Source organism: Polyergus mexicanus, unplaced genomic scaffold (assembly GCF_030449975.1).
Source record: "Polyergus mexicanus isolate NDT 795.1 unplaced genomic scaffold, iyPolMexi1.0 SCAF_13, whole genome shotgun sequence".
NCBI classification, from domain to species: domain Eukaryota; kingdom Metazoa; phylum Arthropoda; class Insecta; order Hymenoptera; family Formicidae; genus Polyergus; species Polyergus mexicanus.
In genome coordinates this window covers 6,102,572-6,121,677 of record NW_027223333.1, presented here as the reverse complement: position 1 = coordinate 6,121,677, position 19,106 = coordinate 6,102,572, and the positions used below count along the sequence as shown (strand labels likewise).

General features: G+C 34.1%; 1 protein-coding gene across 6 annotated transcripts in view; it reads left to right on the top strand.

Annotated features, from left to right (window-relative positions):
* The window catches only part of Pde9 (phosphodiesterase 9), a 132,528-nt gene that overhangs the window by 37,989 nt on the left and 75,433 nt on the right, over positions 1–19,106 (top strand). Inside the window, exon 1 of one of the 6 annotated variants that reach the window (XM_070306534.1) lies at positions 14,579–15,348. The exons of the other annotated variants lie outside the window; for them this stretch is intronic. The gene's annotated coding sequence lies outside the window, so the exon portion shown is untranslated. Of the gene's footprint in view, positions 1–14,578; positions 15,349–19,106 lie in introns of those variants that run through there. 6 annotated transcript variants of the gene reach the window in all.

Sequence of the window (19,106 nt, the reverse complement as noted above, 5' to 3'; positions counted from 1 at the left end):
TAATATTTGAACATTGAAATATTAAATAATACTGGTTATTTAAATCAATGATATTTATTTTTAATTAAGCAGCATTTGCTGTATTTTTTTTTAAATCTATAATGCTAAGCATCCTTAATCAAGCTTGACGTCAAATTTTCGCTAAAGTAGATTCGCTTCAAATATTGATTGAATAATTCTATGAAGAAACCACTTTAATTTCCCTAATGTTATGAAACTTAAATTTTCAACTTAAAGGAAAGTTGTTATCAAATTTGTCAAATAGTTTATAGTTTAGTATCATACAGTCTGTACAGGTTTTTTTTTCTTCTTCTTCTTAAGATAGGACATTTTTTTATAATCGATAATTGAGTACCAATAGAGGGCGGAGAGGAAGCGTATTTTGCATTTTTTTCCGAATACTTTTTCGGGTGAACTTGGTTTGCTCTGAACTTTCCGCTTTGCTTGCTTGCATGCTTGCCTCGTTTTGTATTAATACATATACTATGCACACGTACACACATACATATACTGACTCATACACAGCGACGCATGGACCTCCTGAGGTCTTTTCAGAGAGTTTGCTATGACGGTTTCCCCCTTTCTGCGGCTTCACTCGTTTCGCTCCGCGATTTCGTTCTAACAATAAGATATAATACATAAAGCTTCGTATATTGTATCGTCGGTGTATTGATCACTTTACCGTAGACGGTATCCATTTTATCCGATTGACGCAAGTAACTTGGACAATTGCAATCTCCTGGAAACTTACGAGATTTTATACTTCGCTTGTTACTTACTATGTTGCTCTGTGGCGGAATTGATTTCTGTGTGAAATCGGAATGGGAAACGAGGGAGAAAATGGACAAGTGTTTGCGACAGCTTCGGTTTTATGTTACATGAACAATTTTTATATTTAATATATAAATGTAAAGATCGCTAGTATATTATGTACATGTAAAATTTTTAGCATAATTTTAGAATTATTTAGCTGTAAAGAATTGCTTCTTATAATACGATATCGTTTAGCAAGCTGCGGTTTTTCTTTGGATCGATTTATTGTACAATATTTTTGTCGTCGATTATGTAGGATCATACGCGCGTGTATGGCAATGCAATATAGCGCGTTTACGCTAAGAGCGATGTTAAGCAATTGTCAAGGCAATTCGTGTCTTCGTTTATCGATGAGTACATGCGAATGACAAGCACATACTGTTCATAAACAAATAAGTATTCGATTAAGGCAGTCAAGAAGGAGAATTTTCCTTTTGTTCCGTTTGCATCTCGCGAATGTTGTATCGATTATTGGACGCTGGTTTCACGATCGACATACCATATGTGACATAATTTCGTTCGTCGCGCACGCCTTGAATACTCGCGATATGCAATGCTCGGTAATCGCGAAGCTTGTGAACGTAAAAAAGATTTTAATTAAATTGGATTTTAAATAGTCGAGCCCCCCCCACCCCTTTAGTCAAAAGTTTCTGAAATGCGTTTGAAACTCAGCAGTTTTTAACGCGGCTCTCACTGCGCGTTGGAAAAATATATACGACTTTAATAACGTGAAAGGCTGCATTTAATTAAATGTCATGATATTTACCAATATTCAACTGAATCCTTAGGTAATGAGATATTAATCGTTGAATTGAAACTCCGTTCGAAATTTTGATTTTCTTAGATATTATTTATTATTATTATTATTATTAATTAATTATTTTATTTTGTTTATTATATTAACGCTGCGCTTATATATATATATATATATATATATATATATATATATATATATATCGGCGTGCAATCATAGTTTATGAATTTAGAACAGATCTTTTACACATAAAGTTTGTGTTGATTTTTCTCTCGCGTTTCCTTCTTTACAAACTTAATTATCTCTCTGCTAATAATCTCGACTAGCAGGTGGGCGCGAATATATAGCCGAGCGTTATCTCTTCATTCCAACAATATTGTTCCATCTAATGAAAATAGCTTTCCTTCTTTGTGTTGCGCTGTCCATGAACTTTAACGTTCTATATTATATACCCAGATGAATATCCAGAAGAATATTAGAATATTCAAAAAAAAAATATGTAAATGCACATTGTTAAATCGATAGCGTTTAGAGAGAGGAAAAAAAAAACGATAAGATAATATCGTCAATATTAAAAATTCAAAATTAAGGATTGGAATGAAATAAATTGCTATAAAAATATGAGTTCTTTCTGCTATTTTTTTCTTTTAAAAATTAGTTGTGTAATCTAAAATAAGTTTTCTCTCTCTCTCTCTCTCTCTCTCTTTTTTTTTAAAGCAATATTGCTGGAACATCAACTTTTATTGCAATCGTGACTCGTTTTTATCGTAAATGCGTAACGTTTGAAAAGTTGTCCAAGAGGAATGTCTGTTAAATCCGACATTTCCAAGTTTCATACCGCTTTAAGGATTAACACATTCGCGATTTATGTTCACGGAATTATAGTCTCCCGGCGACTTTTCTCCATTTTCTCGGAGCGGAACGTGACAATGTCGGCTTAGAGTTCGATGTTGGTGGCTCGCGTCTTTTACAGCGAAGCTCGTCGTCGTCGTCGTCGTCCAATGAGTAATGTCCGGCGGGCTTTCCGGTTTAAGGATCTAACGAGGATTTGTCCGCGTCGCGACCACCGGCGACGAGATTCTCTCGCTCCAAGTCCGATCGCGCACGCGTTTATCTAATTGCCGCGATTATCGTCCGTACAAGGAATTCATTAAACCAACTACGATATTCCGTCCGCGCGGCAGACGTTACACGAGCACGTTCTTCTAATCAAGCTTAGATTATTTTTATATATAGCAAGAGAAGGAGACGGAATAAGCCGATAAAATTTTTAGGATAGAATCTTATCCATATTAAAATTATGATAATTGAAATTTAAAAGTGCTCTTGTACTTATATTCTAACAATAAGATACTACGAAGGGAAACTGATGATTGAAATATTTCAAAGTTTCTTAAAGAAAATTTTTTCAAACTTTAAATAGGCACTTGATACATAACTTTTGCGCGGCGAGAGAATCGGGCAAAGTGAAGAGGCATGGGCGGCGGCGGCGGCGGCCTCGAGAGCCGTTAGTAGAGGCGACGAGAGAGCTGTCAAATGACGGCGTAAGCCGTATGCAGACAGACAGCAGTCTGTTTGATATTCCATCGGACGACGGCGGCGTCGGCCTTCCTCTGTGCAGATCCTCGACTGCAAATCGCGGCATTAACGCGCCCGATCGCTCATTGTTCGTCGACGATGGCGAGCGGCCTAATATGATCGATCTGTCATCGGGTAGCCACCTCGGGTGGCTCTCTTGAGATATCATCGGTGAGGCGAGCCAAATGCGAGCCGATCGGAACGACGTATGGACAGATTTAGGATCGCGTCGCGGTGGGATTTAGAACGCCGACGGAATCGATTTTGCACCTTCTGTAGATTCATCCGATCGCATCGCACGTACTCGTGCCTAGAATACGTTATACGATAGACCCGTATTTATACCGCGTATGCGACGGCGATCGAGCGCGATCAATCGGACAATTTATTGGTTCGTATTTAAAGAATATATAATGATAATAATAATAATAATAATTTAATTAATATATGATAATTTACTTGTACGTTAATTAAAATTTTAAATGCGTGGATGATTTCACGAAAAATATATCAATTTTTAGAAATAAATATATTAATTTTCGCATGTTGTTAAAGACTGCAAAAGATGACAATTATTTCGTTCCATTCTAATGAAAGATAATATTAAATTAATTATCGTAAATATTAAAATACTTGAATACTATTTTTACGAATTTATATTCATTCTGATTATTAATATATATCTGTTCTTGTTTGCATTTGATTAAATTTCCGTTTTTTATATATTAGTTGTGTTTTTGTAAATTAGCGATAAATAAACAATAATTATTTTAAGATAAATTTTGCGTTTTTTTGTTTTTTTTTTCTAATTTTTCTGATCATTTTATAAAATATTCTACATAAAATATTCTAAATAGTGTAAGCAAAATAGTATTTGAAATATAAATAGTCAATCCAAGTTTGAAAAATTTTAATACTATTGTAAATAAGAATTTCTCTCTGTAATATTTTTGTTTAATTAAAATTAATATATTTAATTATTGCATTTTAAATAACTTTTTTACATATCCAATGAATTTACCGTGATATCCGTAATATTCTTTTTTACATTTTTAGCTATAAAAAGTACATGATTTCGATGGAATTACATTTAATCGAACATGTGAGCAGATTATATATATATATATATATATATATATATATATATATATATATATATATATATATCTCGAAGCGAAATCCAAGAGGGACTAAGCAAACCATCGGACGGAAACACGAACCGAATGAGAATGCTACATGGTTTGCTTAGTCCCATGGGAGTGCGATCGATTTTTATCCCTGTGCTCGGAAAATGGCTCGAATTCCGAAACGAGGTATTAAAAGCCATTTGTAAAATGTCTCTAGAGTCTCACAATCGCGCGCTATAAACATAGACCATCGAGCGGCGCAATTTCTACCAGAGCTACGTCGGCGCGAGATTCTTTTTCCCCGAGATCTTAGCAGTTCGTTCACGTGCTCGCAGAGGGTCGATTTTCATACCGCATGCGTCAGGATGCGCGCGTTGCGTCTTGCAAAACGCACCGACGCGACGGACGGACGCAAGAGTTTCCGAGTTTAGAATTTATTAGTGTTTCTTTTAATACGTGAGCTTGGTATCGAATGACTTTTAATAAACAATTACAGTGAGTAAAGGATTACTGTTCTTTGTCTTACTTTTGGTCAATATTATCTAACGATATGGATGAATATAATACAAATTAGAATATAATACAAATATATCCTTAATAATCAATGCAAATAGTTAAATAAATGTGAATATTAATACATATACTTGATAAATAATAAAATTTGTCGTTAATATATATATTAATAATTATATATATATATATATATATATATATATATATTGTATAATTTTAGAGAGATTTTTATTTGTTTTTCGTATTTTGTTGATGCAACATAATCACCTGTTGTTCATCAACATCGCTGCGTTTCGTAATCAGATATAATTTAAATCTCGAATGTGCGACACGAACATTGTTTGCTCCAAGTTGATTTTATATATTGCAAGATTTATGAATGCTCAAGGCGCGGCAGTCTGCCAAGCAGTGGCTTTAATTGCGAGATTTGCTAAGATTCGCGAGTATCGACGTTGTAAATACTCGTCTAAGAGGATCGCGTAAGCGTCTCGCTTAATCCACGGAGTAATTAGAGGCCTCTCTCGATGTTCTCTCCGCCCGGGGGATCTAGAGATGGTAACAGTTTGTCCGTAGATTTACTAACGTGTTTTAGTCCTGTCGTATCCTCCTCCCTCGAAGGAGTTTCATCGAGAAACTCTGGTCCGTTTATCAAGTTCCGTTTCTCTCTGCAAAGACATTTGCGAATTTTGATTAACCGTACTAAGTTCCGCGTATTTGTCGCTACGATAATTTATCTTCCAATCGCGCGAAACCGACAATATATCTTGCAATATACATGCATCTGAATTTCTTCTCGCCTGCGAGACGATTTATTATTTATTTCTTCTTACTTATATTATTATAATTAAAGAAAGAGGCGCGGATTTCCGTTCATTCGCTTCTTCTTTAGCGATTTTTTAATCATTATTTTCGAAATCTTCTAGTTACTTTACGTAACTTGAATCAATGCATAAGCAATGTAATCATACACGCGACAGAGAGGCGGAGAGAGCTGTGATCGGTAATAGGTGTAAAACACATCGGCCAAATGAAATTGTGTACAATTCGACGGCGGATTGATCGCGCGTGACATTACGCTAACTCTCGGCGATCACGCTCGCTATTCCGGCTGTCTCGCGATTGCGAAAGGCGACGTTTAATTATCGACCCTCTGGCTGTGGACCAACGGGCCCACGTATAGTGCGACGCGCGACGTAGATAAATCATGATTTCCTATTTTGTATACATGCGTCGTATATACGGGCTATACCAGTTTAGTAAGTCGATATATCCCGGTAAACTTGGCTCACGTGTAAATAACAGGCGCCAGATTTTGAGATTGATATTGTCAAACAAAGCAGGTCTATCTTCTCTCCCCTTTTCGCGTAAACGATCAAAGTGTTCTATAACGCTTCCATGAAAGCTCCGTGAATCATCACCAAATTTAATTCATCTTCCGTATCCAATTTCCCATCGCATCTTCATCCATTAGCCCGATCGAACTTGGGGGAGAGGGGATATAAAGTGAGTAACGCTTCGGAGGGAAAAACCGGAAGCGTGATGGAAGTATCCATTCGATACGTCGTTAATGCGATCGATCGTATAACGGCGGAGCGAGTAACACACACATTGAATTATTACCCGGAGAATTGTTGCTAGAGAGAAAGAGAAAGAGAAGACAATTCCCTTGGGCTCGCCTCTGCGCCCGTTCACTGTCGTTAATACCGAAGTAATCCAACTTCTCGCCGCAAACAATGTTAACCTCGGATAGCTTCGCTATCGTAGGCGGACTTTGTACGAGCCACACGGATCGGTCCGTGGGCGAATTTATTCGTCATTCGAGATAAAATCGAATCCTTCTCGATCTAAATACGGATCGCGATCGAATCTTTAGTTTTCTAGATTAAATACATATTTGCGTGTCCTGCTTCCTTACACGGAAGTAATTAGATATTAGAAACCCGGGAGTGAAATTTAACCGCCCTTGCGGCGATGGTGAGCGAACAATTCAACGTTTCTCTGGCTGGAGCGATGGAAGCGGGATACACTTGATATATATTTTAGCGAACTTGCTTATTCCATGCTAGCATGAAACGTAATGGTTGCGATAACTTCATCTTCGTCACCTTTGAGATGTATATTATGTCCAAACGAGGAAAGGACGAGGGAGGGGAAGCGGTAAGGAATTTCAGAAGCTATCATCATCTTATTGCAAGAGATAGAGTTATCATCTGTTATCGCGAGAAAAGATAATTCTTAATGTGAGGAACATGACTGAAATATTTGTCTCTTTCCCATATCTTCTTTACATATTTAGATATAAATTCTACCCCTTATTTTAAACAGATTTAATTTTTATGTATATATTGTAGCATCCACTTTAAAAAGTTTCGCATTTTCCTTCATGTTTGAATAAACGCAATGATGTTCCTCTCATCCCTTAGATTCTTTAGCTTTAGGTTTTGGATGTGCACATTTAATCAACATAATTAGCGGGAATATTCGCTTTTGGATCCTCTCCCGGCGCTTTTCCTTTAAAAAGCAGAGATCAGTTTTCACTTCGGTCAGCATTTACGAAACTTTTTAACGGTTAATTACGAGCTCTTTCGTCGGAGCAACGGGGCAAAAGAACCGAAGTGAGATTTTTAGTTTTTAGTTCTGTTTCTGATATTAGTCGATGGATCCTCGATAAACAGCATAAACAGTAACCTCCCGCTGAGCGGAAGTTTTTGACGCAGTCGTCGTTTTTCACTTACACTTACAGCATTCGATATTAAGACCATTTCGACAACGAAAAATTGCACTCGCAGGTCTTTTCGAATCCAAATCTCCGTGAAAATTATTCGCTTCTGCTTGGGGAAAAGATTCTGAAGAGCTGATAGAGCGAGATGACAATAACTTCGAACTGCGTGAATTAGATTTTACATCCAGAGGCAATTGAGATCACAAATTATTAACGCATATTTTTTTTTTTCAAATATACGTGCTTTAATTTTGATATAATACAATATATAGATTTCTACATGCACAATCTTTTTTTTAATCCAATTTCTTCAAAATTCAAAAATAATACTTGAATTAAATATACAATGAAATTCGCAAAAATATTCGAAGTAAATAGCTATAAAATACGCGATAAAAACTTTATATAATTTGCTTTTTGTCCTCTGATTTCGCAACTCGCGGTGTCATATTAACTTCTCGGTACAAGATAAAAAGAAATTGTACAGTATTCCATTGAACGCATAGTGTTTAAACAGCTTTTGAACTGTGTAAAAAAAAACGCGTTTGTCTATTTGTAATAGTACGTGTTAATGCATTTACGTGTCATTTGATATTTGCAGAGAACGTCAAATGTGATGAGCCATCGATTTTACCGTATATCGGATGTGTTACTGAAATACTTTGATTCTTTGAAGCGTTTGCAAAATGATCGCGCGCGTGTCGCGCTGTATAAATATTGATTTATTGCCATTTCTATTGTATTTTATTTTACCACGCATACGCGTGTATCGCTTGCGCAGATTATACTTTATAAAACGATGTAAAAGTTGATTGTGTATAATGTAAAGATTTAATAGCGCATTGGAGATTTAATCGACATCATATTGCGTATTGTGCTACGATCGTTATTTTTACGATGAAGTCCCGAATTGTTTCACATTTTTATGATCTTAATATTATACTGGATGACCTATTATCATTTGAATAGAGAGAGAGAGATTGCAATGCGGAAATCTTTCTTTCTTTCTCTAATAAAATTGTGTGTTATTTACATATTTCTTTTTTTAATATCAATTATTGTAAATTATGTTCAAATTATGCTTTTTTGCATCTCTTAAAAGTATATCTTAAATTACTAATAATTATAATAACTTATATATTATAATTATATTGCCACGTTATAATATATATTGCCATATCGTTTTTGATAGATAAAATGAGAATTGGCTATCGCATCTCAGGATTAATATCGACTCTCCGATACGCATCCGTGTTCGGTTACCTCGAATGTGACGCGCTTGGATACGTAATATATTCGTGTTGCCATTTGAGGTATACCAGAGACATGGCTTGAAATTGACCGTGGGGTTTATGCGCGTAATGAAATTCTGATGGGACTCTACGGACGCGCACGACGCGTCCAATCGACATTTTGCGGTCTGCGCGATCGCTCGGCCGGAAATTCGCTCTTCGTCATCTTCGAGGGAACGTGTCCAAGTGCTGTGTGCCCGGTACGCGTTCGACAGCGCTTTTTATTGAACTCCTCGTCACCTATTTGGGGTCGTGTAGATTGGTTATAGAAGAAAAATTGTTAACACGCGGATATGAATTCAGCGCTCGGCGAAAATGACAGTTGGAAATTTCTCGAATTGTAGACGATCCGATATTTTTTGTACCTTCGTTTTTCGAAATAGAATTATATGGTATTTGAACACACATATGTTGCGAGTATCGCGAGGAAATGTTAGAAATTATATCGCATGGAACGCATATTTAATTATTCATGAACTTATCCTCCACGAGAAATTGATTATCATAGTAATCCTACGTAATTCCGCTCGAGAGAGCGACCGGTGTAAATAATTAAGAACATCAAACTATAAATTATTAAGTTAAGTATCGCGGCGATGTTGTGTTTCTCTTTTTGTTTAGCAAATATTTTGCATTCGCGTAACCATATAATTACTGAATTATATATTATATTTCTCTGAAGACGTCGTCTTATCGTTCTCTATAGAGGCACAGGCTGATGTTTAATCAATATCGATTAGGTGATTCATCAAACGAGGGAAAGTCAAGATTTTGATGGATGTGCATGTCGCGGTATTTTTGCCAAGAAAGTTTCCCTCCAAGTTGTAAAGAACCGGGCCGATCTCTCGGGTTTGTTGATGTAAATGTATTTTCTTTTCGCCGGTAAACTTCAATTATCTGATCGCGACCAATCGCTTCCGCTTAGATAATCAAATTTTTTCAACGTTTTAGATATAAAGCAAACATTAGTGAATTCTTCTTTTTTTTTTGTCAAGTCGTGATTTATATTATTACAATTATATTTATTATGTTATTTATTACATTGGAGCTTTATATATTGTATAATTATAATTAGAAAACATATAATATTAATATTATTATTACTAATAATATTAAATTTAACGATAATTTTGTATACTATCTAATAATGCGTAACTTTTTATGATTAATTATTTTATTTTTATTCAAGACAAAATAGTATGTAAATATTATGTTGAAATATTCATAAACATTAGAAGAATTAAATTCTACTTTTTGTAAGACGCATAAGGAAGTATAATTTGACATAAAATGTGTTTCATATACATGTAAGAAACTAAATTGCATTAACTTATCTTCAATGTCGTCTACTTGATAAAGTAAACAATGTTTTAGATATAATATGACAAAAGTTTTGATCTTGATTGATGCAAACTGTATTTAACTCCGCGATAACAAGCGACAATAAGATCGTGTATTTTGGTATGAAAATTCCAAAGCTTACAGATCTAAATAGATAGAATATGAATTTATTCATAGACGGTACCGAGTTATATGCTGAAAATAACATAATCGCGCAGATCGGACTCTGTTGACAATCTTTGTTGGTCGACACTGCGCCATGTATGGAATAATATAAAGGTGGATCGTCACAGAAAATGCCCGCAGTCAATATTCGCGTCGCGTCGTGAAATATCAATCGGCATGATGGTGCGCATTGATTGTTCGAAGCGTATGACAATCGATAGACGACGAGCCGCTTGTTCGCCTCGCGAAGGGCACGAAATTAGTTTCGTCGAGCGCGAAATCGCTTCTTTTTTTCCCCCTTAATCTCTCCGTCGAATCTGTTTCGAAAATATTTTATTATTTGGTCGTCCGCGCTTTCGAAACTCGATCTAACACAGTATAAACCCTCTCTCGTCTTTTGTATTTTAATCGAGTAACATCCACATTACCGACGTCACGAATTTTGCGTTCGCCCACGTGTGAAATTATGTCGTCTCTTCGACACTACCAGTTTTTCGCCTACCGAGAGAGAGATTCTTGAACGATCCTTTATATGATCGCGGATGGAGAATCGTGAATGAAAACAATATTGAAATTGAATCCAATCTGCCGTCGTAGGACGACGATGTCAAGTTTCTTCTCCAAGAGTACTTTTCGCGACACCCGATCGCGGGACACGAAAGAGCTATACGTTTTATTCGGATGTGTATTTTCCCCTGTTATATTCGCGCTCTACGGTGTCGAGCGACGTTGCAAATTTAATGACGTTTCTCTTCGCTCAGCTTTTGGCTTTGGAGCTTTCACGTGCGTCATGTCGCTTACATAATTTAATACGCACTGTTTTATTCAATTATGTTTTGCAGATAAGTAGCTTAATTTGATTCGCATTTGTGTGTAAAATCACATTTAGACATATACGTATATATATATATATATATATATATATATATATATATATATATATATATAGACACACACACACACACACACACACACACACACACACACACACACACACACACACACACACACACACACACACACACACACACACACACACACACACACACACACACACACACACATATATATATATATATATATATATATATGTATATGTATTACTTATAAACCGTAATATATTTACCCAACAATTTGCTTACTGAATATTTATATACAATGAAACGTGAAAGGAATTAATTTGCCATATATGTATATATGAACAAACATTTTTTCATCTCAACAATAGAGATTCATACATGTAAATATTTTTTATTTTTTCAAAAATATATATTTTCTAAAAAAATAAAAAATATTTACATGTATTTATAATAAATAGAAATCCATTTTTCTGTCATCCTGTCATAAATTCGGATACATATATGATACGTGTCGAATCGATTTGATTCAAGATCTCTTTTTTTTTAGATACGGAAGAGATTATTAGAACCCTTTTCTTACATTAAAAAAAAAAAAAAAAAAAAAAAAAAAAAAAAAAAAAAAAAAAAAATCTTTAGTATTTAATACCAAGTCTATTTCTGGAAGAGAAATGAAACCGATACTGTTTTAACGTATATCTGTGTACAATGTTTATTACGCGAATACTTAAGAATCAACGGATACGTTTATATTCTGTGTGGACAATAAAATTGGTAATAGAGTTTAAACGCCCGCCGAGCTTGCGGCATATCAATCAGTCTGTTGCATGCACCGATTACCGCTTGTACTTCATTTTCTTGTAAAGTGTGAGATGCTGCGTTATCAGCGGCCACTAGGCAGTACACGTCGATGATGGAACAATCGACAGGCAAAATCTTATTAGAGGATCGTGTCGCGCACGCTAATTAATTACGTCGCCAGCACTGGTGGCCCTCCAATCTCGTTTCTTGACAATTCCGCTAATTAAGTTCGTGCTCCACATTTGGAAGTTGCCATCCGAGGAACTTGAATCCGTCGGCATTCCGGTGAGCTAAATCATATGCATAGACTCCCGAAATGGAATATACGTATGTATGTGTTGAAATAGATGGCAACCAATTTTCGAAATTAACTCTAACAATACAAAGAAACGGAAAGAAACATATACTCTCGTATTCTTCTAATATCAACCCTTTGCGGTTGTAAACCGCGGTGATATTATATAAAGGATGTTACCGCAAAGGAGAGAGAAAGATTAACATTTCATTAAAAATTATGTTAAAAATAAAATTTGTAAAAAATGGAATATAACTTGTTAAATATGTATTTAAAATTTCAAGAATACTAAGATATATGATCTTTGTATATGTGAACTTACTTATCTTCTTTTCAATGAAGAGAAATATATTTAAAATGTAGATTATTGTGGAAATAATTATTTAAATAGCTTTAAGAGAAAGAAAGAAATTCTATTTACACATAATAACAAATTAATTTAAAATTTTCAATTTTCGTGAAAATAGAAATTCTGATTTAAAATAATATCTAAAGTTATCGAAATTTTGTGCATCGATTATTTTAAACATGCTCTTTTTCTTGGATTCTTGTTAAAATATTATTTCACATATCATGTAGGAGAGAGAGAGAGAGAGAGAGAGAGAGAGAGAGAGAGAGAGAGAGAGAGAAGGAAAGTATTCAGAAAAATACAAAACTATTATACGTATCCATTTTAAAAACAACCGTTTATTTTTACTGCTGATTTACGAAAACAAACACGATTTAATAAAAATATGAAGCGAAATAGGCCGAAAGAGACGTAAATAAGAGAAAAATGGATATAAATTCATAAAAACATGTAGCATTACAATATTTTAATATTATTTTGCGCCTGATAATAAATTATCATTTTAATTTGATTATTTGAAATTTTTAACGAGGGATGCACGTGTTTGAAATCTGTTGCGTAAAATCAATTAAATATTTCAAAAAGAGTTTCAATAAAAAAAACATATATAAATAATTATCTTACAATTATTTATATTTAATAGGAGAAATAATACATATGTAAAAATTCTTATTTTTTTATTTTAAATACAATAACTACTTTTGATGTGTTGGCAGTTATAGAAAATATCTTGCTATTGTTAGAATTATTATCATGTATAATAGTCATGCAATTTAAAAAAAAAAAAAAAAAATCATAAATCTCTAACGATATCGCATTCCACAATGATAAAAAAAGAAAAGAAAAGAAAAGAAGAAAAAAAAGCACGATAGCTAGTCAACGCATACACAGCCGTTATTTAAAAAAAATGCCGTTTTACGACATATTTTTTAGGATGCGCACACTTTTACAATGACGCGAATCGACGATCGTGTTCATTATTTAATTGCCTCTCGTGTGTCGTTAGGCGCTCTTATCAGCGATGGCAAACGACCGATCAGCAATAATCCATTCATGAGAGCGGCCTCGCGAAAGCAACGTTAGTCGTAATTTCTGTCTCTTGTATAGTGCATTCGTAGTAGACGATTACGTAAGTCACAGCACGTCTGAATGAACACGGTCTCAGTAGTTCGGAAAACGATTCTTACGTTAAATCGTAAGATCGAATAGGAGGGGTACCATATTTCAATATAGAAAGAAAGGAAATGAAGTAGAATAGGATTAGATTTATATTTCATGCTCTGTAATATTGTGAAAATTCTTGCGGAAGGTTGCACATACGCTGTACACATTATAGATTATGTTTGCGATGAGAAAAATATTAAAAAAATAATATAAATTAATCGACATTTTCATGAAAGCCAGTCAAGATTAATATAATCGGATAGAATAATTGCTGAATAATTGATGAATAAAAGAAGCTAAAACGGGACAAATATTCTTATTTCTTAATTCTACTATAATTATATTATTTTTTTTTATTATATTAATTGAGTTATTAGAATTATGATCCTTCATTGGAATATATAATATTTATACAACGCATACACACACAATTACAGATTAGTTTAAACTTATTGTTAAATTGAGACTTGTTTAGCAAGTTATCGCGCATAGTGAGAGAAAAGGAGAAAGATTAGTAATCTCTTAAAATTCGAATTAACAAATCATTTGACATAAATTAACAGGAATTGAATTATAATTATATATAACTTATATACGATTGTGTGTGCTAATAATAATTTCTGATGCGACGGTACTCTATGCATAAATAAATCATCTTACACGCTCGAATATTTTTTTCGCTCTCTCTCTCTCTCTCTCTCTCGGAATTGCATATAAATTGCAAATTTATATATAGAATCGATACATAAAGAGTCGATTATCTTTTTTCAAAATCTATCATTTAAGATATATCGACACGCATTTTATATTTTTTAACAAAGTAAAGACGCTAATGATAAAAAAGAAAATTTACTGAATTGCGAATTTGCAAGAATTCGCATCTTGTTAAATAAGTCAAATAGAGAAATCTAAAATTTCTTTCGAATATATTTTTTTGATAACGCTCTGTCAACGGTATAAATTTGTTTTATAATGAGAGAGAGAGAGAGAGAGAGAGAGAGAGAGAGAGAGAGTGTGTTAAATTATTTCGTGATATCAACAAACATTATTTATGCGCGAAGTATTTACTTTTGCTAGTAGCGTGTTATTGTTATGTATACATCATTGTTGTACGTGTGTCTTGGCTCGTGGCCTTCATTCGTATCGCGAGCCTCGAGTGAGTCGGCAGCAGCGCGAGAGACGCTCCTTCCTATCGTCTCTCGAAACGCGATTATCCCGTATATTAGATACTTTGCAAATTATCTATCCGCGCGATTAATTAGTTTGCGATTATGCGGATGTGATTTTTGAAGTCATTCGCAAAACGTCGGGTATAAAACAGGTTAATTCGAGCGTTATTGCGACGTGCGCATATTCGTTAACGATAAAGATAGCATTGTATGAATTCGTTCGTGTTAAGTGCCGTGCTATCGTCGTTACTCTAGTAATTAGTGCGCGATATAGTTAACCGAGTGTCGTTGCATATGAGAAGTATTTTCGCGAGTGCCATGAAGAGGAGCAACCAAAAAGATAAACGAAAGAGAGGAGACGCGGGTCCGGGTCCGGGTCCGGGAAGGCATCGGCGGAACAACTCCGAGGTCAGCAATTTAGAATTTTCTCCATTCATTATTTATTTGTTAAATTAATTGCTCGTCTATCTTCGTATTAATAACCTAATATTTTACCATTATAATACGATGCATAATATTTTAAATCGTGTATTTTGAAATATTTAAAATATATAACAAAATATATATACTTATAATTAATAATTTTACATATTTATATACAAACACATACAGTATATTTATGATACATTTCAGGATTTGTAGTACAAGATATATAATATTCTTTGAATTATTTATAATGAAATTAAATTTTTATTTACATTAAATATTTTATACAAATTTATGTATAAAATAAATGCTTTTGTATATTTTATAATTTTGTTAAAGGGAACGTATTGAAACTTTGTGCTATAATATGCTATAATAGTTTCCAGAAATATTAATTACTTTGGATATTGATTTATACATTATGAATATATTTCAGTAACGTAAGATAGGATCGAATTAGTTCTGTAAACAAGAAACAAATTGGAATAGATGTAATAATGATAGATGTTCTGATAAGCAATATGCGATAATGAGTCATGTTAATCGGTCACATTAAATCTTTCGGTTCTTTCGTTCACGTTTCTATCTGTCATCGCGTGTATTTAATTTCTGAATTATCTCGCCGTTTAATATAAAGCGTATAAATTATTACTTCGAATTAGTTTTTTTTTCTTGCTCTCTCTCTCTCTCTCTCTCTCCTTTTCACTTGTCTCTTCCTTTAATTACTTAGTTATCCCTTCCCTCTCTCTTCCGAATTTTTTTCTCATTTGTCAGAGTCGTATACAAGATTCGCTTATCTGCGTTTTATCAAATGCATCCGCGAATAACTCGTCCCGCAACTCGATTTCGTTGCTCGTACGATTCCCCTCGTGTACGTCTAATAAATCTCTCCCCCGTCCACCACTTTCTTTCATCGCGGAAGGAGCGAATCGTAACGGCGCGGAGAAAGAAGAGAGAGCGCGAGAGAGTCGGTCGAATGATAAGGAAGTAACAAATTGTCTAGCTAGACGAGCCTCCGACGTGCTTGGCACGAAACTCGCGCGACGAGGTCGAAAGGAGAGACGGTCGATCGTGACCTGCCAAGCGTAATGCGAAGGAGGCCGGACCCCCTCCCTCTCCCCCTCGATGACCGGCGAATTTATCGACAGATTCTCCCGGGAACGGCATCCCCGCTCCGCGCACGCATGTAGAATTTACCTGAATATTTGAGAATCCGTCTGACAGGTGAGAATTTATCGTCCATTTCTCGTCATCTGTGTGCGCTGTATTAAAGAATTACTACAGCTATCTAAGCGCTAATTTTTTTTTAATCGTAATTAGGAAGATAAAAATTTAAAGATAACATTATACCTTTTTTCTTCTTGATAAAATCGGCGAAAGTCTTATCGATTTAGTCAGATTGAAAGATAGTTTAATTTAATGTTCTTATTTTTATACGGTGACATGTTATAAATTGAAGAAACACTTTGAAATTTTCGAAATGTGAAATATTTGAAAACAAAAGTCTATTTGACATAAGTTTATCATATTTGTCATATTTTTGAGAATATTTACAAAAGATGTATCAAACTTCTCGCTTTGGCTTTATTTAATCAATTTATTCGACTTTTTATCGTTTATATTATTTATTCCCCTCTTTTTATTTACATTGTATATATATAATAACGAGTCTTAGCTTCTCGAGAGACATGCAACAATTGTTGTGGCCATATAAAACGTCTTTCCCGTCAAGTCTGAAATCGGATGATGCAAACAAAAAGCGCATTACATCGCGGCTGCTCCGGGCAATACGGGCAAGAACGATGTAGCGTTCCGTTTTCTCGCGACTTCTTTACAATAGTTTACGACGAATGCGCGCATACTTATCCGGGGCATTAACAATCGGCGAAATGACGGCTATAAATTTCAGGCCCGACGGTCATGTTTTAATTCCTGGACGTTCCACCTACTCGGCAACATTGTTCGCCATTATGTAGATTACGGGACAATCCGTGTCGTAGAGCTGACACGATCGCCCGCGCGTTATTACGCGATGAAATTGTAGAATAATATGGACAAAAATACGAGCGGGATAAAGCGAGATGCACATGGACAAAATAAAAAAAGGAATAAAAAAAAATTAGAACGTTAAAGAAATTAAATTCACTGGAAACTCCATATTTTGCAAATTAGATTGCTTTCGAGAAGTTATATGGTTAACGTGTGTAGTGTATAGATATAAAGACTTGTAAGAAATTTATCTTTGAAATTTATTAATGTTTGTCAAAAGCCATTACTAGTAGCAACTACTCTATCAGTATAAGCTTGATACAATAGCGAACTCGTAACAAGCCATTGTACATTAGAGAAATATAAATTTTATAAATTCTTATGAAGAAAAATTGTATTTTATATGACATTTTTCTCTCTCTCTCTCTCTCTCTTTCTAACGTATCTTAATTTTATGATAGCATTTTATAATTCCATACTTATAGATCGAATCGCGTTGAAGCATATAAATAAATCCAGTTATATGGAATAAAATTGTATTTAATAGAAAAATTATATTAAAAGAATAAGGAAAAACAGAGCGGAAAAGAGAGAAAGACGGAAAATAAAATATAATTTATAACTTATATATTTTACTTTCCAACAAGATGTTGCAATAAGACTTTGCGTGCATCAAAAAATTAAATATGAAAACGTATTGAGCGAAGAAATATGACGGAAAAGATAAAAAAAAACAGGGGGAAAGAGGAGGAAAGATGGAGAGTGTACTCTCTGACGGAGGCATCTCTATAATAATTCCGTCCTGAAAGGCATCGAAGGATAAAGTTGATGTCGGGAGAAAAGAGGAATCCAATCGAATATTCGAGAAGCAAGTTCTTCCACAGGATTATATGTTCATTCGATGCAATGGAAATATGTTGTTTTCATGCTTTATCGGTGGCATACTATTGACAAATTTTTCACATTCCTCAGATCTATCGCAAATATTCGACATTCGATCTAATATCGCGTTATTAAAATTACAAGGATATTATAATATTATTGCATACGCACGTGGAAGCGTCTCATTCGTAAAAATTCTTTTCATCTATTTCCATGATTTTCCATTACGTATGATTAAATTTAAAACACAATTATTTCTGGTAGAACAGAGTATCCAACAAATTTTATATCAAAAATAAAAATAAATAGAAAAAAAAATCATTACACTCTCAGAAAGGATTTCTGATAACGAGACAAAAAATATTCTTGACATATTTAATCGTATCGCAACCTTATGCGGTATAAAAATAAAAGAATTTTAAAATTAAATCGATAATTCCTTTTCTTCTCTCTCGAATTAAATAAGATTGTCTTACTATCTTGAGACAAGAGTAACATATACAACTCTAAGCTTATATATTCTTGCGTTTAGAATAACTTGATGTTAGATTGCTACAAATTTCCATCTTCATCTTTGTGAGAAAATTAACGGAATAGCGCCAAGAGCATTTTATTCTAGATTTAAGAATTTTCCATTTAAGATTAAAATATTCCTTTTTCAATAATAAATATGATTGTCGCTATATCGATTCTATTTTATGATAGATTGAAGAGTAATAGCATTAGATCCGAAAATCTTTTCTGTGGGTGTACACTCTCTATTTCGCATAAAAGAATTAAAGGCGAATAGAGCACATATATTTGAGATAGAAAGCAAAAATATTTATGTTTGCAAATTATATTCTTTTTATTCGATTATTAATGTGATA